Raw genomic sequence first — 27,641 nt, forward strand, 5'->3', positions numbered from 1 at the left:
CCAGCACTGTGGGGCACCTGCCAGCAGGCCCCCAACCATGTCCCCTTGCACCCCCACCCCCCAGCAGGCCCCCACTCATGTCCCCCTGCACCCCCACCCCCCAGCACTGTGGGGCACCTGCCAGCAGGCCCCCAACCATGTCCCCTTGCACCCCCACCCCCCAGCAGGCCCCCACTCATGTCCCCCTGCACCCCCACCCCCCAGCACTGTGGGGCACCTGCCAGCAGGCCCCCAACCATGTCCCACTCATGTCCCCTTGCACCCCCACCCCCCAGCACTGTGGGGCACCTGCCAGCAGGCCCCCAACCATGTCCCCTTGCACCCCCACCCCCCAGCAGGCCCCCACTCATGTCCCCCTGCACCCCCACCCCCCAGCACTGTGGGGCACCTGCCAGCAGGCCCCCAACCATGTCCCCTTGCACCCCCACCCCCCAGCAGGCCCCCACTCATGTCCCCCTGCACCCCCACCCCCAGCACTGTGGGGCACCTGCCAGCAGGCCCCCAACCATGTCCCACTCATGTCCCCTTGCACCCCCACCCCCCAGCACTGTGGGGCACCTGCCAGCAGGCCCCCAACCATGTCCCACTCATGTCCCCTTGCACCCCCACCCCCCAGCACTGTGGGGCACCTGCCAGCAGGCCCCCAACCATGTCCCACTCATGTCCCCTTGCACCCCCACCCCCCAGCACTGTGGGGCACCTGCCAGCAGGCCCCCAACCATGTCCCACTCATGTCCCCTTGCACCCCCACCCCCCAGCACTGTGGGGCACCTGCCAGCAGGCCCCCAACCATGTCCCACTCATGTCCCCTTGCACCCCCACCCCCCAGCACTGTGGGGCACCTGCCAGCAGGCCCCCAACCATGTCCCACTCATGTCACCTTGCACCCCCACCCCCCAGCACTGTGGGGCACCTGCCAGCAGGCCCCCAACCATGTCCCACTCATGTCCCCTTGCACCCCCACCCCCCAGCACTGTGGGGCACCTGCCAGCAGGCCCCCAACCATGTCCCCTTGCACCCCCACCCCCCAGCAGGCCCCCACTCATGTCCCCCTGCACCCCCACCCCCCAGTCACCAGGGGCAGCCTCCACAAGGCCCCCACCCATGTCTCACACCACCCCCACCCCTCCAGTCACCAGGGGCAGCCTCCACCAGGCCCCCACCCATGTCTCACACCACCCCCACCCCTCCAGTCACCAGGGGCAGCCTCCACCAGGCCCCCACCCATGTCTCCCACCACCCCCACCCCTCCAGTCACCAGGGGCAGCCTCCACCAGGCCCCCACCCATGTCTCCCACCACCCCCACCCCCCAGCAGGCCCCCACTCATGTCCCCTTGCACCCCCACCCCCCTGCAGGCCCCCACTCATGTCCCCCTGCCCCCAGGTCCTGACGAAACGCAATCATGGCAGTAATGGGCAGCATACCCAGCACAAACACCCAGCCAAGGATTGCATCCACCCACATAGTAGATGCAATTACATGATACAACCCCAATGGCAAGTGTGTAAATGAACACATGTCCCTCACACACACATACACAATGGGTGCAAGTGAATGTCAAAACCCATATCATGACATGCATGAAACCAATGAGAAAATACCACAAATGTAAGTAATAAATATATGTATTAAAGATGAAAATGAAGTAAAGAAATAAAACACACAACAATGGGGATGACAAAACAAATGGTCCATGTCCGAGAACTAATAGAAAAAATCAAAAAACAAAGGAATCCAAAAACTAACTTAGTCCAAAGCAAAATAATGGGGGGAAAAAATAAGGAAAAACCATTGCCTCATGGTGAACACAAATATAAATCCAACAAATGTTTTCCAAACATCAAACTATGTACAAGAATAACCCAGGGTCCATGAGCCCAACACCATAAATGAAACCTACTACTACTAACTAATAAAAAATATATATACAGAAAAGTGCCCATTGTCCGAGCGGTCCAAAAAAAACTTTAAAAATAAAGGAAACCTAACACTAACTAAAGAACTATATACAATGGCAGCGGGCAAGTCCTGCGGCTCACTCTGTGATGTTGCCGGCCAGGGAATCATCGAACTCCATGTCGATGTCCCGGAGGCGGGACTCTGTCCTGGCCCCGAGGTCTCGCAGGGACAACCCCGTGTCCACCTCAAACTCCCTGCGAGCTTCCTCGAGGCACTCTGCCCGCCTCAACGCCCGACGCATGGAGAACTCCTCCCTGACCATGGTGAGCCGCTCCTCTTCCGCCCGCTGCCGCTCCGCACCTATCCGCTGGACCAACTGCTCCCACACGGAAGACACTGCCATCCCAGGGTTCTCCTGCCCTCCGGCCGATGCCTGCCCCTCTGATCTTGATGGCCCCGAGCCATGATGCCTCCCACGTCGAGCCTGCTGCTGCCTCCGACGCCACTGCCTCTGCCAGCACGACAGCATCCAGGCTGATGGAATCCACCGATGCCGTCGTGCACGTGCCCTGCCAGATGATGCCGGCACATCCTCCATCTGCAGGGGGACAGTTGCTGGTGTGTCCACCCCTGCTGGACCTTCGACTCCCGACTGTGGCAGGGATGGGGTCCCCACCGAGCTGGCTGCATTGGTCGGGGCAGGTCCACAGGGGGCCCTGGTGGCATCTGGGCCGGAAGACGGCATGGAGCACGACTGGCGCATAGCCTCCACAGAGGAGGAGAGGGTCGCCAGAAGGCCACACACATGTAGGAAACCCCCGACCATGGCGGCTCCCAAATGGTTCACGTACGCACGGTGCTCTTCGTGATGATGTGCATGCTCCTCCCGGGAAGCATGCACCTCATCACGAATGCCAGCCGTGCGCAACGCGACACCAATCAGGACCCTCTCCACACGGCCAGGGGTCCCCTCGTCCGCAGGTAGAGGAGTGTCAGATGACATGGACATCTCCCCTACCTGCGGACGGGCCTGGGATGGGGCATCCCTGCTGGTGCATGGTGGTGCAGTCACAGTGTCAGGGACAGTGACATGCACAGGCACCACCACGGCGACCTGTGCTGCCTCCTGCCCCTGGCCCTGGACTGCACCACTTGCACCAGCGGGGATGCCCCCACCAGGCCCCATGTGTGGCTCAGTAGCGGCCTCCTCCCCCTCTGTGGAAACCACCAACCTGGATGTCTCCACGCCGTCTTCCGCCGGTGCAAGCCCCTGTGGGGGCTCACCCACCCCTTCCGCTGCAGCCGTGGCGGCATCCCCGCCGCTCTGCTCCACAGCGCCTTCTCCGCCCTCTTCTTCACTTGCCACTGTGTAGAGGGAGACATAGAACACAAGCATCAGGGTACTGTACAATGGTCCCCTAGACAGGAAGCAACAGCAGATGAGTGGCACTGTCATACATCACTTCCATCATGTCCCTCCACAACACATGGGTCAGTGCAGGCAAAACACATACAGTAACAGGCACGGCGCATGCCATGGACATTGGCATACATGACCAAGGGACTCATGATTCATGCAATGTTGGTTTTAAACTCACATGCATCATGGGTCTTGCCATCACATGCACACACCTCACCGTAGTTCCATCCATCTGGCCTCGTACACCACAGACGCAGTGGATACAAGGATGACTAGGCTGCATCAGTGAATCTGAACATTGTCACAGACATGTGTCATGCATCCATGGCAGTTACAAGTCACAGACACGCAGGTCAGACACACACACATGGACACCATACGTGTACATGGGACCAGCACCCATCCCTCACCCCCACCCATGTCCAGTAACAGAGACTGCCATGCTTCCATGTGTCCATTCCGCACAGAGCCCCCCATGTTGCAATAGAACACATGCACCAACCATGTGGTTCACACATCACTGTACTCACATGCCTGACCATGATGTCCCTGCACACACACATACGTACATGGCCTATGTCACACATACAGGCAGGTATCAGACAACCAGCACACTGCAACATGCCCTGTCTCACACAGTAATGCTTGGCCACTTACCGGCCAACTCCAGATGGGTCTGCCTCCGAAGGATCTGGGCGTGGAGCGCTGGGTCTATGCGTTCCAGGACCCTCATCTGGATGTCACTCAGGCGTGCCCGGCCCCCCTCCGCGAGGTGCCGGGCCTTATTGAGGGTCCTGGACCTCAAGTCCTCCCAGCGCTTCTTGATGTGCTTGATGTCGCGGGTTGCCACCCCCTCTGCGTTGATGGCAACCACTACATCGTCCCAGATCCTCTCCCGTCCTTCCTTGTTGGCGCGTGGTCTTCCGAAGAGGGCATCATAATGCCCCAGGACATGCTCCACCAGGACACCAACTTCCTTCTCACTGAAGCTGGTGGCCCTCTGCCTCTCTGGCTGGGGGTCGCCACTGGTCTCAGATGGTGCTTGCCCCGACATGGCGACCCCCGAGGCAGGCGTGGGTGGGCAACTGGGTCCTGGGGCTGGGCTGTGGAGAGATGGTATCCCATTCGGGAGTCTACTGTTCCAGCAGGGGTGGACACAGCAACTGGAACCCTGCAGATGGCTGATGTGCAGGCACCAAATGGCAGGGCACGGTGGCAGCAGGCAGGCAGGCAGGCAGGCAGCAGCAGATGGCACGTGGGAGGCTGCTCGGGGCACTGGGGGGCAGTGATTCGGCCTTCTGGGCAGGAGCGTGGTCTTCCGTGTGTATTCGCGTGGCCAGCTTGATACGGAGTGATTTGGCACGTGAAAAATCTGCACGTCAGCGTGTAATTCGAGGAAAGGCCCTTAGCGCGTAAGCGCGTCTGCACGCATACGCATTTTCATTGGACCAAAGGCCCTCAGCGCGTGAGCGCGTCTGTGACGTGTCGTGCAAGGGTGTATCCCTCATTGCACGTGATGACAGAACACACGTGGATTTCAACCTATCGCGTGTGAAAGTTCACGGCACCCCGGAACACACGTACCCAGGCCAATCGCGTGTAGATTTTCTCGCGCACCCCTGAAATCCACGTACCCAGCCCAATCGCGTGTAGATTTTCTCGCGCACCCCTGTAATACACGTACCCAGGCCAATCGCGTGTAGATTTTCTCGCGCACCCCTGAAATCCATGTACCCAGCCCAATCGCGTGTAGATTTTCTCGCGCACCCCTGTAATATACGTACCCAGGCCAATCGCGTGTGGAAAACTGCACGTCCGCGTGTAATGCGCGTAATCACGCGTGAAAAACTGCACGTCCGCGCGTAATCGCGCGTGAAAAACTGCACGTCCGCATGTGACGTGACGCGCGCGTGCGTTTCCCTCAGCACGGGTTAAAGGTGAGCGGGCCCAGCAGTTCGCTGTACGTGCCTTCCGTGGAGACCGACGTGTGTTGCTGCTTCCAGTTGTTTCGCGCGCCATTTACTTCACAGCTCTCAAGGACGTATCTCTTCTTTTGGCGGGGGTATTGGCTACGCGTGTTTTTCTGCATCGCGCTAGTCAGACGGTGAGTCACAAACGCTCCTTTTCCCACTGCGGGTGCCCCTGTGTATTGCACCCATTTTCGATGTCATCGTAGCCTGCGTGTCCCACACGTACGCGTTATTCGTGTTACTGGGTGCCACCGCGTACTGCGGGAGGTTAAATCCACGCACGTAGGCTGCAGGGTTGCGTGCACGGTTTTACTGCAGTTTTGGGGTGCCTGAGCGTTGCGTGACCCGTCACCACATCACCGGGGTCACATACAGCCTTGCAGGTGCAGGGGGGCTGTTAACATCTTGCTTCCCACCCCCTTCACCCCAATTGCCCAGGTCAATTGTGCTGTACACCTCCCATTGGCACCACTCCATCTGTGCCAGCACTATTACATCTGTGCCATGGTTGGGAGGCCACCAAAGGTGAGGGGCGCCTCAGCTGGGCGTACTCCTCGTGGCGGCCGTGGTCGGGGACGTGGCCGTGGTGACCAGGGAGTAGGGGGACTCCGGGGTGTCCAGGGCAGCCACAGAGGGGGAAGAGGCAGGGGTGCGCCACTTGAGCACAATGTTGTGCCATGTGTTGGTGCAGCCATGCCACCACCCCCTGTGGTTCCAGGGGATGCAGCTCCTGCATCTGGCACTGGCACCCGTATGACCCGGCAGTCCGTTCCATCGACTGCCATGGGCCCAAGGGTAGCGGTAGCTGCAGGTGCAGCTGTGGACACCGCCACCCAGGCTCAGGGTCTGCCAGCGCAGGCTGCGTTGGCACTTGAAGAGCCCTTGGTAGATCTCCAACAGGCCAGGGGGGACACCATAGGGGCACGCCGGGCTGCTCAGACCAAGACATTTGTCCCTGGGGCAGTCATGTCATCTGCTGCCCCGAACAGCCGGGTGTTGGCAAGTGCAGGGGCAGATGCACCCAACAGCACCAACCAGGACCGTTGCGGTCAATGACCCTGCCACAGCTGATGTTGCTGCGCAGGGTCCATTAGTGGGCACCCAGCTGCCACTGACACAAGTCAGGCCTTTGGTCATCCCTCCACCTGCCACTCCCTCGGCTCAATCCACCGAACCCACTGGCCATACTGGTCAGGGCGGCATTAGCCAGCCAGGGTCTGCGCCACAGTCCAAGAGGAGGAAGGTTGCACCTGCAGCACAGGCTGGGACCCCACACACAGCCACGACCTCCTGCACGTCGAGGAAGAAGCCTTTCTGTAAGCAGGAACTGGACTTCCTCGTGGACTACGTGCGGGGACACAGCCGTGACATGCTAGTGGGTGCCAATAGTCAGACTACGGCTGCCCAACGTGACACCCACTGGAAGCATGTTGCGGAACATGTCAGTTCATTCGGCCATGAGGTGCGCACGGCGCAGGAGTGCAAAAAGCGCTGGAATGACATCAAGCACAGCACTAAGGCTAAGCGTGCCTCAAATTACAACTTGACTCTGGTGACTGGCGGTGGGCCTGCACCAGAGGAGGAAGAACTCACTCCGCATGAGGCTCTCGTTGCGGAGTTCATACCACCAGAATTGGTCGAAGGTGTGGGAGAGATGCTGGACTTTGATGCCCAGTCCAGTGAGTGTTGATGCGTAGTTGTTGAGGACGTGTGTGTTTCACTTGTGGGATGTGTTGTGCATGATTGCTGCTACATGTGACGTGTACATGGTTCTGATGTGTAAGTAATGCAATGCTACCGTCATGCATGTCTCCTCTGCCTGCATGCGGGACTCCATGTGGGCATGCTCCCTTGCCCCTCCTCCGCCACTCTGCACCCCAGTTCCACCTTTGCACTGGTCTGCTACATTCTTGCCAATGTGTAGTTTCTTGTTCATGTGTCCTGTGTAGATGCTAACTTCCAGCTTAGAAACTGCCAGACATATGCCTTGTGGTACAGCCTTAGTACTCGATGCAGGGTATCCCACTTGTACTGTGCATGGGTCAGATGTCCCGCAGGGACATGAGTGCCCATTCTTGCTCCATGTGCATTGCACGCATGCCCCTATGTGTCCTTGACTGGATGATCACTGTAATATGAGTCCTTGGTTACATACATTGCCTGCCATATTATCGGCCTCCCCATGTCAACTGTGGCTCAGTCCTGCGTTGCACACATGTTTAGGCTCTGACAATCTGTGTGGCTCACAGGCCTCAGCCTGTTCAATGGCCAATGACTCTGTCCAACTCTTGTCGTGTCTTCTTCACACGTGGCTGGCCTCCGGATCTTCCATCATGTGTCCTGCCCACTGTCCCAGCATCATTTGCAGTGTTGCAATTTGAATCACATTAAGCTGTTGATGCCAGTCAACACTGCTTGTCAATACACAGGTGTATGGGCAGCCTTTTGATACCATGCTAGGCATCCCTGCTTTGGTACTGGGGTGGAGGGGTGCTTGGCTGCTAGACATGGTACACATTGAATACACAATGCACGTGGTGTCTGAATTTGACATTGCACTGCCTTCACATTTCCTGGCACACACCATGGAGTGCTTGTATATGTAGGTAGTGAGTGGCGTACACATTTTCTGCACTGCACAGACCCACTTCCATGCAAACTGCCACCTTTCAACAGGTCTGATCACAGTAGCTATTCAAAGTAGACCCAGCATGCATGCCAGGTCATATGTTGTGTCTCACATGTCTGCCGGATGCCTTTGCTGTCGGTGTGTGTGTGTGTTGTGTGCTTCTGACATGTGTAGTGACCTTTTCCTCTCTATTTTTCAGGTGATGACGCAATGGATGCAGAGGATGGTGTTGTCATGCCAGACACAGGGTTGGTAAGACCACATCAACCCGGCACTAGTGGGGGTCGTGGGGTGGTAGGCTACGAAAACCCCCAAGTGCTGCAGTCCATCCTGTCTCTGGCTGCCTATGAGTCCAGCCTTGATGACGACTCTGACGTCCATGTTGAGTTGGATAAGCATCAAGTCCATGTGTCAGGGGTGAGTGATTCTGATGTGGACACTCCTCTGTCTGTGACACCTGCACTGAGGGACCAGACAGTCTTGGTTCCTCCGCCCGTGGTGGATCGGGACGCAGGGTCACCCTCCACACCAGTCACTGATGTGCCTGGGACATCACGTCGACGGGGGCATGTAGTCGTGCAGCCGCAGGCGGTGCCAACACAGCGAGGACCTCCGGTCCTTGGGTCCCGCAGGGGTCAAGCCCGGCAACGCGGTCGCTGCGCGCAACCGCTGTATACTGAGTGGGAGCAAGACATGACTGCCAATTCTGAACGGCAGGGGGCAGCAATGGAGAACATCGCTGACAGCATGGAGCGTGTGGCCCGATCTGTGCTCCCCCCTGCTAGGCAGGTGCTTCTCCAGCAGCAGGCGGCGCGGTCCACGGCCCGCTCGCTCAGGCTGGGCATGGCGGCCTCAGACAGGGCACGCCAGGCTGAAATGTCGTCTCTGCGTCAAGCAATTGCTGCTCACGCAGAGGCGCACATGGATGCCCTGAGGGAGGAGTATGCCTCCCTCAGATCCACTCTGGGTGTCCTCATGATGTCCCAGAGGCAGCAGGCAGAGGAGAGGTTTGCACAGCTTGAGCGCACCATCTCAGCTGAGCTACAGGCTTGCCGGGAGGTGCAGCGGTTGTCCAGCCAGGCCTTGCAGGAGGAACTCCGTGTTACACGTGCTACCTTGCAAGAGGAAGCACGTGTATCACGTGAGGTTCTGCATGCAGACCTATGTAACATCGCCACACAGAACCAGGCTCACCTGTCCGGCAGACTTGCTGCCGACGAGGGGCAAGCTGCGGCTTGGCGTGGCCAGGCTACTGTGCCACGTCCTCCTTTCCGGGATGAGCCAGACTCGGACGACCATCTATCTCCCACATAGGTCGTGCTGTGCAGGCGTTGAGCCCATGGAGGTATTTTTTTTTGGCTCAGCATCATCGCATGTGGATGTTGAGCAGCACCCTGTACCTCCCCCCTCCTGGGTGCCTCCCCTCCCCCCCGGGTCGTATGTGGCCATTTTTGATTTTTCGTTTAGTTTAGTTTAGTTAGTTAAGTTTCTGTTTGATAGTTAGTTTAAATAGGTAATGTAGGTTTTCCATAGTTAGTGTAATTAGTTAATAGTTGAGTTAGTTTAAAATGTGTAGTCTATTGTGCTTTCACATGACAGTGCGGTGCCTTGTGGTTTTTGAAGGCATCCACTGTCTGTTCCAGCTGGGCCCTTCATGGTTGTCTTGTGAATGTGTTTGCTGCTTGGGTTCCTTGACTCACATATGCCACTCCTGCCTCCCTTATCCATGGGCTCGCAAGGATGGTTTGGTGTTACAGAATTTTACACAAGGGCTTTGGACTGTCATATCTGTGGCATGTCTGGTGCTTTGTGACTTGTGTTGACACCCCTAGTGGGGATGATTTAGGTGTAATTGTCCACTGTTCAGCTTTAGCTAGATGGGGTGTGTCATGATTAATGTGGACATTGATTGCTATGCATTGTGTATTATGTCTCATTTCTTTCCTGTACACGTGCCTGTTGCAATTCATGCTGTAGATAGTGTTCCACACTTTGGAAGTCAAATACGGACTGATGGTGTGATTTGTGATGTGACTCTCTGACATGGTCAAGTAATGAGATGCCTGATGAGACACACACAGATCACTTTGATGCATTAATCATTTGTTTCATGCACTTTCTGCAGGGGGATGAGGCACCAGAGCACCTTTGCCAGCAGACATGGCCCATTGGACGACGGAATTCCTGACCCGTTTGTTGGTGCCCACATGCACATGTGTGCACGAGCAGAGCCACAGTGATTGCAGACCCACATCCTAGAACTGCTGACATGTTTCAAGGAACTCCAGGCAAGGTGAGCATCACAGGGGGGCCACGACACAGCAAAGCTTGCACCAGGCGAGTTGCACATGCAGGCTTAGTCACAGCACTGAGAGTGATCTTAGACGAATATTGGTGTTGAAGCACACAATGCAGCTCAGATGTGTTTGTGGACTGATGGCTGTTGATAGTAGGGTTGTCTGGGACACATGCAGGGGCAGTGGCACATACCCTGCGGTACACCAAGGTTCATTGAGGCACTTGTATCAACCATGTAGCCTTCCGAGACATGGAAAGGGGCAGCTCACAGGGACATACAGCAAGGGACATACTTGGGTGCAGTGCATGTCTATTCCACGTACCTCATGATAAATGCACTGCCAACTTTGTTTTGGTCATGGTGGTACGCAACTTGCTCTGTAGTCATGGCTTGCCATATGGGTCTGTCTGCTTACCCAGGGAACATTGCATGTTGTGTGAATTGTGACACATTGGTGTTCCATTTGCCACGCACCCACCAGCGCCTGACTTACTGCATTGACTGTGTATGACCCGTCACAGGGGTGATGTTATATATGGGTACGAAGCATCGAGCACTGATTGTCTGTTTGTAGAGTAGTTTGTTGCTATGGGGCATGTTTTGTGTTGTGTTTTTGTGTAATTGACACATACAGGTTGTTGACTGTGTCTCTCTTTGCAGCATTGGAGTGCTCCTGTAACCGGCCCTGAGAGTGCGCAGGCAGGAGGCCAGCACTCAAAACCAGAGCTAAGTGTCTTGTTGTTTTCCTTACAAACTGCCCTGCATAGGCTTGCTGGGGAGTGTACTGATGCATGGATGTATGTGTGGTCCTATTTGGTATGTTTTTTTCCCTAATCACCCGTGATCCTATGCAATTATGAAACCTGTACCCTCTACCCGGTGTTCCTGCTTCCCGTGCCTATCCAAGCAACGTTCCCTGACCCTCTTTCCCCACTGGGGTTGCGGATGCCTGTGTAAGCCCCGAACTTGCAGGCGCCAAAACCCTAGAGGGGGTGGTTGGTTCGTACCACTCCTGATCATGGACTACAGAAGGCCATGACAATGATGTCCAAGTTTGTTTGGATTGTGTATGTGTTCTTGCAGGTTGAACATTTTCGTGCATTCCCTAGTTTCATGTGTCATTCCTCCTCCCCTCACCTGCCACTCATTCCAGTCATCCAGTGTGTCTACACCTGTCCCGACTGCATATCCCTGAACCTCATTCCCCACCATGATCTCAGGGGCCTGTGTGAGTTTGACCTTGCAGGCACCCGGGACATGGTGTGGGTGGTTGTTTCCTGAGACTCCCGCGCCTGTACAGGGGACCTGTGACAGTACACATCCATTCATGTAGCATCATCCTATGTCATGTACCACACATGTCTCACATCCTGTCGTGACATTGTTCTGCTGTGCTACCTTGGTTGTTGCATCATTGTGGTAGTACTTGGCGTTTGTGAGGTACTGCTACGTCAAGTCATCTACTGGAGGGTGTTTGGGTTCGTTTTCATGCCTTGGATTTTGTGATTTTGGAAATGAGTGTGGATTCTGAGGGTTCAGGCATCTTTTTACACACAAGGTGGGAGATGGACACGAAGGGTAAAGTTGATCCTGTGGCCAGGTGGAAATGAGGGTTGGAGGCTCCATGACCCATGTGCAGTTGTTCAGTGGGTATGGTCATTTGCGTGGGAGGGGGGGGTTGTTGTTGATAGTTGCATTGCCCTGCAGTGTGATGGGAACTCTGACATGTTGTCCTATGTACATGTTGTGTTCTGCTGATCAATGCCTGTTCATGTGTTGTGTTTTCCTTTCAGGTGCGAGGGGATAGTTGTGGTTTGACATGCTGGGGTGTACACATGGTGGATGTTCACATGTGATGTGTAGGGAACACTAATGGTCACTTGAGTGCACATGCATATGTGGAGTGCATGTCCCTGCAGAACCACACACTTGCACTCGGATGCACTCCATGTACTCCCACCCTTGCATATCCACGTGTACACTGTTTGCCTTCTGGTGCCCACTGTGTCCCGGCAGCACATGTTCTGTGACCAATTATGGTTCCAGTACATGCCAAATTTGATGGTTGATGTAGTCTGTCACTTAGATGTGATGCTCAGGGTGTGCATCACAAGCAATGGCTGTTCACTGTGCTGTGCGCTGAGCAGTGTGATGCAGGAGTGGGACACTGCACACATGAGCAGCAGTGTTGATTTTGCAATGCATAATGTGGATATAGACAGGCATTCATTGTGATGTTACGTCTACGACTGTTGCAATGCATTTGGAAACGACTTATTTTGGGTGGGACATTTTGTTGGTCTGTCTTTTCATCTGATTCCGGGACAGGCATCATTGTCCGATGGCACTGTGCATTTAGGACATGTAAATGTGTACCTTATTGTTACTGCGTCAGTGTATGGGTATTGCTTGCCTTGTCATGTTGATGTTTGGGAGGGTTTGACTGACATGACAGTGATGGCCATGGCCTGTTTTGCAGGTGTGTGTGATGCACACCTTGCATGTCCAGGTCATCCGCTTCTCAGAGCAACTAGCTGGGGGTAGGTTTCTCTCCGCAGCAGGGCCCTCCCCCTGGAACAGACTTCCTGCCTGACTTGAACTTGAGGGGAACCATCTCCAGTTCTGGAAGCACCTCAAGACCTTCCTCTTTGCTTCTGCTTACTCTCAGCCTCTCCCTTGCAGAATTCTTCACTGGAACTGCACAGGAGCTGCTACTGGGACACTCTCACCAACCTCGTTCCCTGGCCCAGCCACTGTCCACTTGCACTGCCACCCTGGCAAACCCTGCACTGCAGTACTGTCTCTCTATCCCTACAGCCCTCCCTTCCCAGCACTTGTCTGCACTTACCTTTGCAGTTGCCACCAGGCGACCTATGTATTATTCTTTTGGCCTACTTCCCCTGTACTGGACTCCCCCCCACCCTTCCCCTTTTCCCTTCCCCCTACCCCTGCACTTGCACAATCTCAATGACACCTGGCCTAGTAGTACCGTTCTCTGTGTTCCCTTATTCCCCCCCCCCTGCCTCATTGCGCCTTGGAATACTTGTGTATGGCCCATGTCATGTCACATGTCATATGTGTGCATTTTGGTTGCACAGGATAGCTTGTGTTTAAGTAGCTAGGGATGCAGACGATGTGGCACTTCCATGGCAACTATCTCAGGGTGGTAGGGTTGTGACAGTTGACTGTCACTTTGTCATCATCGATTGTCACCTGGTATGTGCCAGGCCTGTGTGCACTCCGCAGGGGTGGGAGTTTAGGTGAAAAATGTGGCCACAAGCTGGGTCCGGGCTTCCTCGCCACGTGCCCTGTCCCCTCCCATGGGCAGCGCCTGTGCCTGTGGTTGGGGATGTGGGGGCACCACCATGTCCACCGGGGCGCCCTACCGTGTTGCAACATTGTGCAGGACACATGCTGCCACAATGATCCTGCACACTACTGGTGGTGCATAGAGTAGTTGCCCACCAGAGCGGTCAAGGGAGCGGAAACGTGACTTGAGCACTCCGAATGTGCACTCCACTATGCCCCTGGTTGCAATATGGGCGGCGTTGTATCTTACCTGGGGTGGTGTGGTGGGGTTCCGGATTGGCGTCATCATGTGGTTGCTCAGAGGGTAGGCACTGTCCCCTGGGGAGGCGATAATAATTGAGATTATTAGGGTTGGGATGTTTGTGTGTGTGTGACATGCATGCATGTGCAAGGGCATTTGTACTCACCTAGGAGCCATGTGTCGCCATGCTGCCCAGCTTCCAGGGCCCGGCTCAGGGCGGACATTCTGTATATGAACTGTCATGGGTGGAGCCAGGGTAGTTTGCATAGACAGAGGTGATGATTCCCTTTGCATCGCATACCACCTGTACATTGATGGAATGCCAGTGCTTGCGGTTTCGGTAGATGTGCTCAGTGGCCCTAGGTGGACGTAGGGCCACATGGGTGCAATCTATGGCACCGAGCACTTTGGGGAAGTGTGCCACCCTGAAAAAATCCAGGACAACGGCCTGCCTTTCTGCGGGTGTTCTGGGCATGTATATGTGCCTGCGGACTGAGGGGCGCGCTGTCATGATTGCCAGTACCTGGTGTAGGCAGCGTGACTGCGTGGCCTGTGAGACCCCCCCCACTATGGCAGTGGTCCGCTGAAACGACCCAGTGGCCAAAAAATGCAAGACATTGAGCAGCTTCTCCAAGGGGCTCAATGCTTGGGAGCAAAGGGTGGGGGATGTGAGGTCATCTTCCCACTCCCTGACCAGGTCTAGGATGATATGGGGTGGAAACCTATACCTGCCGTAGACCTGGTCGTCAGGCATCCCAAAAAGGCTTGTCCGTGGTGCAAAAATGCGTGCCCTGGCTATTCTCCTCCTCCTGCGGTGTCCCACAATCAGTGCAGCAACAAATGGGGCATTCATCGTCGCTGTATATACGCGTTTGTTGTTTGCGTGCACTTTTATGCTGTGCGCGGGCGCGGGACGCCTCCGTGTGGTCGGACTCGTTGGTTTCCCGTATTCGGGTGTCATCGCGTGTGATCGGAGGGGAGCGAGCGTACACGCGATTGGCCTGGGTACGTTTGTTTCGGGGTGCGCGGGTAGTTCCACACGCCATTGGCCTGGGTACGTGTGTTTCGGGGTGCGCGGGTAGTTCCACACGCCATTGGCCTGGGTACGTGTGTTCCGGGGTGCCGTGAACTTTCACACGCGATTGGTTGAAATCCACGTGTGTTCTGTCATCACGTGCAATGAGGGATACTCCCTCGCATGTCACGTCACAGACGCGCTCACGCGCTGAGGGCCTTTGGTCCAATGAAAATGCGTATGCGTGCAGACGCGCTTACGCGCTAAGGGCCTTTCCTCGAATTACACGCTGACGTGCAGAATTTTCACGTGCCAAATCACTCTGTATCAAGCTGGCCACGCGTAAGCACACGGAAGACCACGCTCCTGCCAGAAGGCCGAACTACTGCCCCCCAGAGCCCCGAGCACGCTCCCACCTGCCATCTGCTGCTGCCTGACTGCCTGCTGCCCACGTGCCCTGCCATTTGCTGCCTGCACATCAGCCAGGGGTGCTGTTGGTGTGACCACCCCTGCTGGAACCAAAGACTCCCGACTGGGATTCCATCGCTCCACAGCCCAGCCCCAGGACCCAGTTGCCCACCCACTCCTGCCTCTGGGGTTGTCATGTCGGGGCAAACTCCATCTGTGACCACTGACAACCCCCGGCCAGAGAGGCAGAGGGGCACCAGCTTCAGTGCCACCGAAGTTGGTGTCCTGGTGGAGCAAGTCCTGGGGCAGTATGATGCCCTCTTCGGAAGTTGCCGCGCCGACAAGGAAGGACGGACTTGGATCTGGACTGACATCGTGACTGCCATCAACGCGGAGGGGGTGGCAGTCCGCGACTTCCAACATGTCAAGAAGCGCTGGGAGGACTTCAGGTCCAGGACCCTGAACAAGGCCCGGCGCCTCTTGAAGGCAGCGGATGCCAAGGGGCGCCGGGGCCACTTGTCGGAGGAACAGATGAGGGTCCTGGAACACATATCCCCATCGCTCCACGTCCAGGTCCTTGAGAGGCAGACCCGTCTGGAGTCGAGCGGTGAGTGTACATGCATCCTGATTGTGAGCAGTGCGTGTGGTGATTGTTCAGTAGTGTGCAGGTTGCACATCTGTTTGTATGGGGTCGAGTATGGGTGCGGGTGTACAGGGCCGTGGGGCTGACACATGCGAGGGCTGTAATGTGTGAGACATGGATGGTGCCTGTGTGTGTGGGCTTGCATGCCAAATGCAGTTGTGTGGGCACACAAGTTTGTATGAATGTGTATGTGAGTAGACATGTCCGTGATGTCACGCATGTATGTTGTTTTCAGCTGCATGTATCAGCGCTGTGTGCATGTGCATGTGTGTGTATTTGACAAGGGTGCAACAGTGATGCAACATGGATGCATGTGACAGCGGTATGTGGAAGCCTGATGGGCAGATGTGACATGGATGCCCGTCTGAACACTGCGACACTTGCCAGAGGTGTACACATGCATGCAAGTGTGGTGGTGTGTGTACATGTGTGGTGCACTTCCTGTGTTGCATGTGATGTCTGGCTCACCTTTGGCTGCTCATGCTGTTGTATGTGTATGGATGGTGTTGGCAGTTGCGATATGGCTGTGGTATGGCTCGTGTGTGCGAGTTGTAATGACATGTGTGTTGGGGATCGTGATGACATGTCTGAGGTTTGCCAATGCCACTCATGTACAACTGTCATGTGTGTATGTGTCCATTGTACATTGCCCTGATGCGTGTGTTTTGTTTCTCCCTGTCTGCAGCGTCAACTGATGAAGAGGGCGGAGAAGGTGCTGTGGAGCACAGCAGCGGGGATCCCACCGCCAGCCGGAGACGCAAGGCCCGGCTCCCCTCCCATGTTGTCATCTCGTCGGGGAGTGAGGAGTCCGGTGCCGCGTCCCAGGCCGCAGCTGCCGGGGGGAGGTCCAAGAGGCGGAGGTTGCAGTTGGACTCCTCGGCAGCAGAAGGGGCAGCTGGGACCACACAGGGCCCAACGGGGGAAGATGGCACAGAGTCATCCAGGTTGGTGGGGGGTTTGGTGGAGGAGGAGGCCGTGCAAGCACCAGAGACGGGGTCTGGGGGTGGGGATCCCACTGGTGCTAGTGGTGCAGTGCAGGACCAGGGACAGGAGGCAGCACAGGCCGCCGCGGAGGTGCCTGTGTGCAGTCCTGTCCCTGATCCTGTCCCTGCATCATCTTGCACCAGCAGGGATGCCTATGTCCAGACCAGTTTTCAGGCAGGGGATGAGCTGACGTCAACTGGCCTTCCTCTGCCTGCGGACGTGGCTATCCAGGCCCGGGTTGAGCCTGTCCTGGCTGGTGTGGCGTTGCGTCAACGGGCCATGCGAGGTGACCTGCAGTCTTTTCATGAAGAGACTGCACGTCATCTCGAATGGCTCGTTGACCACGTCAGCCTGCTGGGACAGGTCACCCAGGCCGGATTCCTCCGTCTGATGGGGCTTGCCACGACCCCCTCCTCAGCTGGGCCCCCTACGCGCCAGTCGTACTCTGTGCCATCTTCCCACCCATCAGTCACCTGGGTGCCCTGTGGAGCTGCCTCTGACGGTGCGGCCAGGCTGGTGGAGGAGGCATCCCTGCCACAGTCGGGAGTCGGACGTCCAGCAGGGGTGGCCACGTCAACGACTGCACCCCAGCCGGCGGAGGATGTGCAGGCAGCAGGAGGCAGTGCAGGGGCAGAGGCACATGAGCAGCAGCACCATGGTGGGAGCCATGAAGGCTCGGGGCCTTCGACATCGGAGGGGCAGGCATCGGCCGGAGGGCAGGAGGACCCAGGACAAAAAGTGTCTTCCGTGTGGCAGCGGTTGGGCCACGCCATAGATGCGGAGCGGCAGCGGGCGGAAGAGGCACGGCTCTCAATGGTCAGGGCGGAGAACTCCATGCAGAGGGCCCTGAGGCGGGCCGAGTGCCTCGAGGCAATCCGCAGGGGTTTGGAGGTGGAAACGTCGACGGCCCTGCGGACCCTCGGGGCCATGGAGGAGGACCGCCTCCGGGATATTGAGGAGGAGTTCGATGATGCCCTGGCCCGGCACATCCAGAAGTGAGCCGTGGAACTAGCCCGCTGCCCTTGTACATATTATGTAGGTAGTGTTAGGTTTCATTTTTGTTTTTGTTTCATTTGGACCTTTTGGACATTGGCCACATTTTTGTATATATTTTTTTTATTAGTTAGTGTAGTTAGATAGGTTTCCTTTATTTTGTTGGGATAATGGACCCTGGCTTCTTGCATTGTACATAGTTGTAGACTTGTACATACTTTCTTTTTTAACATTCTCCATGGATCAATGGCTTTTATTTTTATTTCCCATTGGATTTTGTTTTGTGGACATTGACTTTGTACAACATTACTTTGGATTTCAATATTCTTTTTTTTTTTGAATTTTGAACGGACATGCTTCTTTTCATTTTTTTACATTCACATTTCTGTTTCTTCATTTTTGATTCTATTCATGTTTCCTTTAATACATTATTTTTTTGTTGAACTTCAATGTGTGGTATCTCATTGTTTTCATGCATTTCATGTTATGTGTTTTGAGATTCACTGACACCCATTGGGTGTATGTGAGGGACATGTGTTTGTTTCGGAACTTGCAATTGGTGTTCTGTGATGTAATTGCAAATTATGAGTGGGTGGATGCAATACTCGGGTGGGTGTTTTGCATTTGGGGGCTGACCATAGAGACCAGGGTTCTGGATTGTGATGACATGTTGGGTGGGGAACATGAGTTGGACATGGGTGGGGGCCTGGTGGAGGCTGCCCCTGCACTGCTGGGGGGTGGGGGTGCTGGGAGACATGGGTTGGACATGGGTGGGGGCCTGGTGGAGGCTGCCCCTGGTGACTGGGGGGTGGGGGTGCTGGGAGACATGGGTGGGGGCATGGTGGAGGCTGCCCCTGCACTGCTGGGGGGTGGGGGTGCTGGGAGACATGGGTGGGGGCCTGGTGGAGACTGCCCCTGCACTGCTGGGGGGTGGGGGTGGTGGGAGACATGGGTGGGGGCCTGGTGGAGGCTGCCCCTGCACTGCTGGGGGGTGGGGGTGGTGGGAGACATGGGTGGGGGCCTGGTGGAGGCTGCCCCTGCACTGCTGGGGGGTGGGGGTGGTGGGAGACATGGGTGGGGGCCTGGTGGAGGCTGTCCCTGCACTGCTGGGGGGTGGGGGTGCTGGGAGACATGGGTTGGACATGGGTGGGGGCCTGGTGGAGGCTGCCCCTGGTGACTGGGGGGTGGGGGTGCTGGGAGACATGGGTGGGGGCCTGGTGGAGGCTGCCCCTGCACTGCTGGGGGGTGGGGGTGCTGGGAGACATGGGTGGGGGCCTGGTGGAGACTGCCCCTGCACTGCTGGGGGGTGGTGGGAGACATGGGTGGGGGCCTGGTGGAGGCTGCCCCTGCACTGCTGGGGGGTGGGGGTGGTGGGAGACATGGGTGGGGGCCTGGTGGAGGCTGCCCCTGCACTGCTGGGGGTGGGGGTGGTGGGAGACATGGGTGGGGGCCTGGTGGAGGCTGCCCCTGCACTGCTGGGGGGTGGGGGTGCTGGGAGACATGGGTTGGACATGGGTGGGGGCCTGGTGGAGGCTGCCCCTGGTGACTGGGGGGTGGGGGTGCTGGGAGACATGGGTGGGGGCCTGGTGGAGGCTGCCCCTGCACTGCTGGGGGGTGGGGGTGCGGGGAGACATGGGTAGGGGCCTGGTGGAGACTGCCCCTGCACTGCTGGGGGGTGGGGGTGGTGGGAGACATGGGTGGGGGCCTGGTGGAGGCTTCCCCTGCACTGCTGGGGGGTGGGGGTGGTGGGAGACATGGGTGGGGGCCTGGTGGAGGCTGCCCCTGCACTGCTGGGGGGTGGGGGTGGTGGGAGACATGGGTGGGGGCCTGGTGGAGGCTGCCCCTGCACTGCTGGGGGGTGGGGGTGCTGGGAGACATGGGTTGGACATGGGTGGGGGCCTGGTGGAGGCTGCCCCTGGTGACTGGGGGGTGGGGGTGCTGGGAGACATGGGTGGGGGCCTGGTGGAGGCTGCCCCTGCACTGCTGGGGGGTGGGGGTGCTGGGAGACATGGGTGGGGGCCTGGTGGAGGCTGCCCCTGCACTGCTGGGGGTGGGGGTGGTGGGAGACATGGGTGGGGGCCTGGTGGAGGCTGCCCCTGCACTGCTGGGGGGTGGGGGTGGTGGGAGACATGGGTGGGGGCCTGGTGGAGGCTGCCCCTGCACTGCTGGGGGGTGGGGGTGCTGGGAGACATGGGTTGGACATGGGTGGGGGCCTGGTGGAGGCTGCCCCTGGTGACTGGGGGGTGGGGGTGGTGGGAGACATGGGTGGGGGCCTGGTGGAGGCTGCCCCTGCACTGCTGGGGGGTGGGGGTGCTGGGAGACATGGGTGGGGGCCTGGTGGAGACTGCCCCTGCACTGCTGGGGGGTGGGGGTGGCGGGAGACATGGGTGGGGGCCTGGTGGAGGCTGCCCCTGGTGACTGGGGGGTGGGGGTGGTGGGAGACATGGGTGGGGGCCTGGTGGAGGCTGCCCCTGCACTGCTGTGGGGTGGGGGTGCTGGGAGACATGGGTTGGACATGGGTGGGGGCCTGCTAGCAGGTGCCCCACAGTGCTGGGGGTGGGGGTGGTGGGAGACATGGGTGGGGGCCTGCAGGAGACTGCCCCTGCACTGCTGGGGGTTGGGGGTGGTGGGAGACATGGGTGGGGGCCTGGTGGAGGCTGCCCCTGCACTGCTGGGGGCGGGGGGGCTGGGAGACATGGGTGGGGGCCTGGTGGAGACTGCCCCTGCACTGCTGGGGGGTGGGGGTGGTGGGAGACATGGGTGGGGGCCTGGTGGAGGCTGCCCCTGGTGACTGGGGGGTGGGGGTGGTGGGAGACATGGGTGGGGGCCTGGTGGAGGCTGCCCCTGCACTGCTGGGGGGTGGGGGTGCTGGGAGACATGGGTGGGGGCCTGGTGGAGGCTGCCCCTGGTGACTGGGGGGTGGGGGTGGTGGGAGACATGGGTGGGGGCCTGGTGGAGGCTGCCCCTGCACTGCTGTGGGGTGGGGGTGCTGGGAGACATGGGTTGGACATGGGTGGGGGCCTGCTGGCAGGTGCCCCACAGTGCTGGGGGGTGGGGGTGGTGGGAGACATGGGTGGCGGCCTGGTGGAGGCTGCCCCTGCACTGCTGGGGTGTGGTGGTGGTGGGATACATGGGTGGGGGCCTGGTGGAGGCTGCCCCTGCACTGCTGGGGGGTGGGGGTGGTGGGAGACATGGGTGGGGGCCTGGTGGAGGCTGCCCCTGGTGACTGGGGGGTGGGGGTGGTGGGAGACATGGGTGGGGGCCTGGTGGAGGCTGCCCCTGCACTGCTGTGGGGTGGGGGTGCTGGGAGACATGGGTTGGACATGGGTGGGGGCCTGCTGGCAGGTGCCCCACAGTGCTGGGGGGTGGGGGTGGTGGGAGACATGGGTGGGGGCCTGGTGGAGGCTGCCCCTGCACTGCTGGGGGGTGGGGGTGCTGGGAGACATGGGTTGGACATGGGTGGGGGCCTGCTGGCAGGTGCCCCACAGTGCTGGGGGGTGGGGGTGGTGGGAGACATGGGTGGGGGCCTGGTGGAGGCTGCCCCTGCACTGCTGGGGGGTGGGGGTGCTGGGAGACATGGGTGGGGGCCTGGTGGAGGCTGCCCCTGCACTGCTGGGGGGCGGGGGTGCTGGGAGACATGGGTGGGGGCCTGGTGGAGGCTGTCCCTGGTGACTGGGGGGGTGGGGGTGGTGGGAGACATGGGTGGGGGCCTGGTGGAGGCTGCCCCTGCACTGCTGGGGGGTGGGGGTGCTGGGAGACATGGGTTGGACATGGGTGGGGGCCTGCTGGCAGGTGCCCCACAGTGCTGGGGGGTGGGGGTGCTGGGAGACATGGGTGGGGGCCTGGTGGAGGCTGCCCCTGGTGGCTGGGGGTGCAAGGGGACATGCGTTGGTGGGCAGTAGTGCTAGTTGATATGTGGGTTGGCTGGTGGGCATGGCCAAGGTGGATGGGGTGCCTGCAGGACATGTGCTGGGTAGGCCCCTGTGGTGTGAGCCACCTGCAGGGGCCGTGGAGGGTGTAGAGGGTACACCTGGGAGGACCCACACGTGCAATTCACGTGTGCTGCTCCCCGCGCACCCCTGTAATACACATACCCTGATAATATCGCGTGTGTAACTTCCCGCGCACCCCTGAAATACACGTACCCCGCTCAATCGCATATTTGACTTCCCGCGCACCCCCGAAATACACTTACCCCGCTCAATCGCGTGTGGAACTTCCCGCGCACCACTGAAATCCACGTACCCGGCCAAATCGCGTGTGGAACTTCCCGCGCACCCCTGAAATCCACGTACCCGGCCAAATCACGTGTGGAACTTCCCGCGCACCCCAGAAATACACGTACCCCGCTCATTCGCGTGTGTAACTTCCCGCGCACTCCCGGAATACACGTACCCCGCTCAATCGCGTGTGGAACTTCCCGCGCACCCCTGAAATCCACGTACCCGGCCAAATCGCGTGTGGAACTTCCCGCGCACCCCTGAAATCCACGTACCCGGCCAAATCGCGTGTGGAACTTCCCGCGCACCCCCGAAATACACGTACCCCGCTCATTCGCGTGTGTAACTTCCCGCGCACTCCCGGAATACACGTACCCCGCTCAATCGCGTGTGGAACTTCCCGCGCACCCCTGAAATCCACGTACCCGGCCAAATCGCGTGTGGAACTTCCCGCGCACCCCTGAAATCCACGTACCCAGCCAAATCGCGTGTGGAACTTCCCGCGCACCCTCGAAATACACGTACCCCGCTCATTCGCGTGTGTAACTTCCCGCGCACCCCCGGAATACACGTACCTCGCTCAATCGCATATTTGACTTCCCGCGCACCCCCGAAATACACGTACCCCGCTCAATCGCGTGTGTAACTTCCCGCGCACCCCCGGAATACACGTACCTCGCTCAATCGCGTGTGTAACTTCCCACGCACTCCCGGAATACACGTACCCCGCTCAATCACGTGTGGAACTTCCCGCGCACCCCTGAAATCCATGTACCCGGCCAAATCGCGTGTGGAACTTCCCGCGCACCCCTGAAATCCACGTACCCGGCCAAATCGCGTGTGTAACTTCCCGCGCACCCCCGAAATACACGTACCCCGCTCAATCGCATATTTGACTTCCCGCGCACCCCCGAAATACACGTACTCCGCTCAATCGCGTGTGTAACTTCCCGCGCACCCCCGGAATACACGTACCTCGCTCAATCGCGTGTGTAACGTCCCGCGCACCCCCGGAATACACGTACCCCGCTCAATCGCGTATTTAACTTCCCGCGGCGCCACTTTTTTGATGCGCTGGGACTCTACCGCCTGCCTTCGTGTGGCGGCCGTGTTTCAGCTTGTGCGTGGCTTTGGCTGTGCGTGGCTTTGCCCTATTCCATTCCATGAATACATGTGGTTCGAGTGCGTGTGGGCGTTCCCTCTGCTTCCGTGCAGTACATCCCCAGTTACGCCCTTATTTTCGCGTGTTGTTCCCCATTCCGCGCGTTACGCCCCATGTCCCGCCCACTTTCTGGTGTGTGCGCTGAGGTTGTGCGCTTTCACTGTGCGCGTCGCGCACGCCTTTCGTGATGTTGCAGTGACTTGTGCGCCATGCACGGGTTTGGCGCACATCCCGCGGTGAACACGCGCAGGGACTTCCATGAATCGCACGTGTGCGTGTGCGCCTCTTTTTTTCCGCTTGCGCCTGCTTGCGCCTGCTTGCGCAGGCTTGCGCGTAGATTTTCGGCGCACGTTTGTTCCATGAATCGGCCCCTAAAAGAGGAAAGGGTGGACTCTCTGCAACAGAGTCAACAGAAACCGGCGCAACAATTAACTTTTTGATAGAGTCTGTGCAGAACAGATGGTTATCCTACAAGACCAGATAGACAAATTAAAAGAGGAAAATAATAAATTCATTATTAAAGACCTTCAATCTCAAGAGGAATTTGATGAGGAGTGCCAGAAATCCAATGCATTTAAAAAAACAAAGGGACGACCTGGCTGACCAGAGGGGCACCCTAAATCAGGAGAGGGATGCCTTAGGCCAGGAAGTAAGACAATTAAAAATGGAGTTAGAGGGAAGAGCGCTGGCCATCTAGGAGCCCAATGAATTAAAAACAGAATATGAGAAGTTACTAGAGCACACCAGATGGGTGGAGGATGCGCTGCAAAAGAACACCCGGACCAATGATGCTGAAACTCAGGAGGTGAGTCTCCTGCAGCAGAAACTGGCCCAGTACTCCCAGACCAGGCAGGAAGCACAGAGAGACAATGGGGCTCTCTGTGAAAAGAATGATAGTCTCTACCAACAAGTAGCAATGCAAGAGTGAATCATTGAGACCAGTAAGGCTTTGATAGAGGAACAAAAGACTCAGATTTTTGCATATCATGAGGGAAAATTGGATGGTAGAATTCTACAGAATTGGTAAGAACGGACTGACAGATCAGCGCCTCCCAGAATTTGATGGAAGGGTGTCACTCTGTACAGATCCCCAAATGTTAGGGCTAACATCTATGATCAGGAAGACTCCTATGAGGATAGAGTCAGGGAACTGGATCTACAAAACTACCGCCTTCCAAAAGATCTGTTTGTTAAATTCGGGGGGGAACTCCAGGAAATGAAGCCCAAAAAGAGTATCCTCAAGACCTCTTCCGACGTCGGTCAGTGGGGGGGTACTCTGACAATCCTGGGAGCAGGGAGAGTCAGAAGACTCTTCTGAGCACCACAGGCATAAGGAAATGAGGCCCCCACATTCTGCAAGCTCGCAGAATCAGTGAGTGCCTAGAGGATCAGGAAGCCACCTCAAGTAGTCAGAGGACGAGTGGACTCAGGTGACTAAAACCAAAAAGGCAAACAAAATCAAGAAAGCTATGCAAAAAGATCCCCGGAAGCAGATCAAGGCCATAAAGAGTGTTATAACTCCCTATCATAAAATTGCAAAGTATTCGGTCTGGGAACACCTTGAATTATATGAAGAGATGATGGACACTTCTCATCTGAAAGATAGTCAGAATTGCATCCATTATGTGAAATAGGCATTCTCCCCTGAGTACTCCAGTTTCTTTGCGGGACTGGAGGATCAGAACCACTCAAGATGGTCCACCTACAGGACAGCCATCTTAAAACACTTCTCTGTCCATAGAAACCCCCAAGAGGCCCGCAACGCCGCCTACAATCTGCAGTGTGGCGAAGATCAGACCACACAAGAATTTGTGCAGGAACGCAAACGTGCCTTTGCACAGACCACCAGGAGGGTGCGCACAGAGAGTAGGGAGTTCATCAACACCTTCTTCCATGCCCTGCCCAAATATATAATGACCCAGCTGGTGAGGGACTTTCGCAAGAAGAGATCACTGGACTGGGTCATAGAACAGGCGACCTGTATTTATGAGATGCAGAAACCTGTAGATAACAAGAACACCAATAAAACCCCCAAACCAGCCAACACCCCTGCTGCTGCTAAGGTGGCGAAGGTGAAGGTTGCCCCCATTTTAGATCTGGAGATGGGGGGACTAAAAGTATACCTGTACCGATTCCATCCAGCCAAAGAACCATAAGGCCCTCGGGCCAATTCCAGACAGGAAGACAGGGAGGTAATCCCACAAATGGGACCCCTAACTCCCCTGATTACATTAGCCCACGATACAAGGGTAACAAACCCATCCTGGGGTATGTGAGGACTCCCCCAGCCCAAGGGGGGATCCAACCAGGTAGGTACCAATCCAGGAAACTTCCCTCCTAACTTTCCTCAGGAGGGCAGTAATCCCCCAAATGTCTGGTTGAGTATCTTTCCCTGGTACCCTCAAAACTTCAACCTATAAAACAACCCCCCTTTCTTTCCCTACTTTCCTGAGCCCAGACAGCCCAATCCAGGAGAGGGGAGGCCATGGGTGGAGGGTTATCCAAACTATCCCACCCCAGGGTACTATGGGAGAAGGGACAGTTACCCTTCCTGTGATCCACCTAGGATGGACCAGAGACCCCCGTACCAGCCAGAAGGGGTGTCCCAACTGGAGCGCCAGGTCCAGAACTTGTCCCTGGATCTGGGTTGCAGGTTGAGGGCTCAGCAGAACCCTCAGATGAACATGGCAGCTTAGAACTCCACAAACCAAGGGTCAGGTACTCCAGAACAATGACAGTGAGAGAACCCAGACAACTCACCGGTTCCAAAGGAGGAAGCTTCCTTCCCCAGTTGAGAAAAGCCCCTGGAAACCCAGGAACCGGAACCAAAATCTCCTGCCCCCGAAAGTCTGCAACCCAAGGAACAGAGGGCGGGTAGGAGAAATAAAGGACCTAAAAAGACCCATTTTGTGGAACAGGTTAGTATCCTTCAAATTGAAGGAGAGGGGTCCTCAGAGGATTCTGGGAAAAAGATCTTCTCCTTCAGGGATGGGGGAACTCCTCCCAAAGAAAAATCAATCCCGAGAGATCCTAATGAAGACTGGGTGAATGTGGTGACTGAGTTAGGATTCCCCATCATTGAACCCCAGAATGATAATCCAGAAAACCACATTACCCAAACCTATTCTGGTGACTGCCACCAAAAAGGGGTGAGCAGCCCAGAATCAGAACCAGGGGAGCCCAAAATTCCCCCAATATCCAACCGCCATATTTTTCTTGCAGATCCCGAAGATCCCACACAGAATCCTGCCACAACTACCCCTGGGTCGGAATCAAGAATCGAGAAACTAACCCACCAACTGGCCCAAAATGCACATTATCTTTGCCCCCTTGAGGGGAAGGAGGGAATATTTTATGCCCTGGTCCAAGTACAAAGGCAATGCACATTTTCGGCACTGGTGGACACTGGATCCAAAGCCACTCTTCTGTCAAAGAGAGCCTTTGATCAGCTGAATTCAGGAAGGGTGAGAGATACCAGATCCCTCTCACTCCTCTTAATGGACGACTTCAGAACTTTGATGGGAATGAAATTCCTGTCGAGGGGACTGCGGATTTGGAAATAAAAATTGGGTGAAACAAGGTGAAATAATCGTGACGCCGGAGGGCACACCCTGTCTACTAGGGAATGAGATCCTGCAAAGTTTGTGTCCCCTAATAGACTGCTGAACAAAGTCCTCTGGACCCAGACTAACCGGCTAATAAAATTAAAACATAGAGTCAACCATGTTAGTTTAAATGGCACATGCCACATGGTTGAACAAAAACAGGATCATATTAAGTTACATTTTCAAATCAACCAAATCCCTGACATGACAGTCATTTCTGTAGGACAAAAAAACAGGTCATGCGAATTTCTCTCTATTTCTGAAAATCAACCTTCCTTCCAGGTTCATGAGGCATTCCACACTGGAAGGAAATACTCTAACATTCTATACTAATTCACAATCAGAAAATCCCACGTCCATAGTCCAAAATGATGAGAAACCAGCTCAAAGTTTAGCTGACAAACAGAAAATTAGAGAACAGTTATTTATCCCTATTTAGTTAAATGAGGGGAAGGACTCTTTTCTCACCCAAGTGTGCGTGAACAACGGTAAGAGATTCATCAGCGAACCCATGTTCTGAAAACTCCCAAAAGATCCAGCCATTCCCACATTTAAATTGATAGACAAATGGGAAATGGACCGGGAAACTCCCAATTCCAAACATCTCCTGCCTAGCAGGTGTATGCTCAAAATATCTATAGGCAACAAAAGCATAGTACATAACTGTTGGGTTGTGCGAGATGTCCCTGCTGCATTTTAGTTTGGCAGTGACATTCTAAATCACTTTGCCATTAATTTGAACCTGATAAACTACAAAGCACTGTTCTCTATTAGGGGGTAATCCCATGGACTTTGATGATTCAGAAAAAGCATTTCGGTAAGCTCAATTGCTGCCGTGTGCA

Source organism: Ambystoma mexicanum, chromosome 10 (genome assembly GCF_040938575.1).
Source record: "Ambystoma mexicanum isolate Mex_15411 chromosome 10, UKY_AmexF1_1, whole genome shotgun sequence".
In the NCBI taxonomy this organism is placed as follows: Eukaryota; Metazoa; Chordata; class Amphibia; order Caudata; family Ambystomatidae; genus Ambystoma; species Ambystoma mexicanum.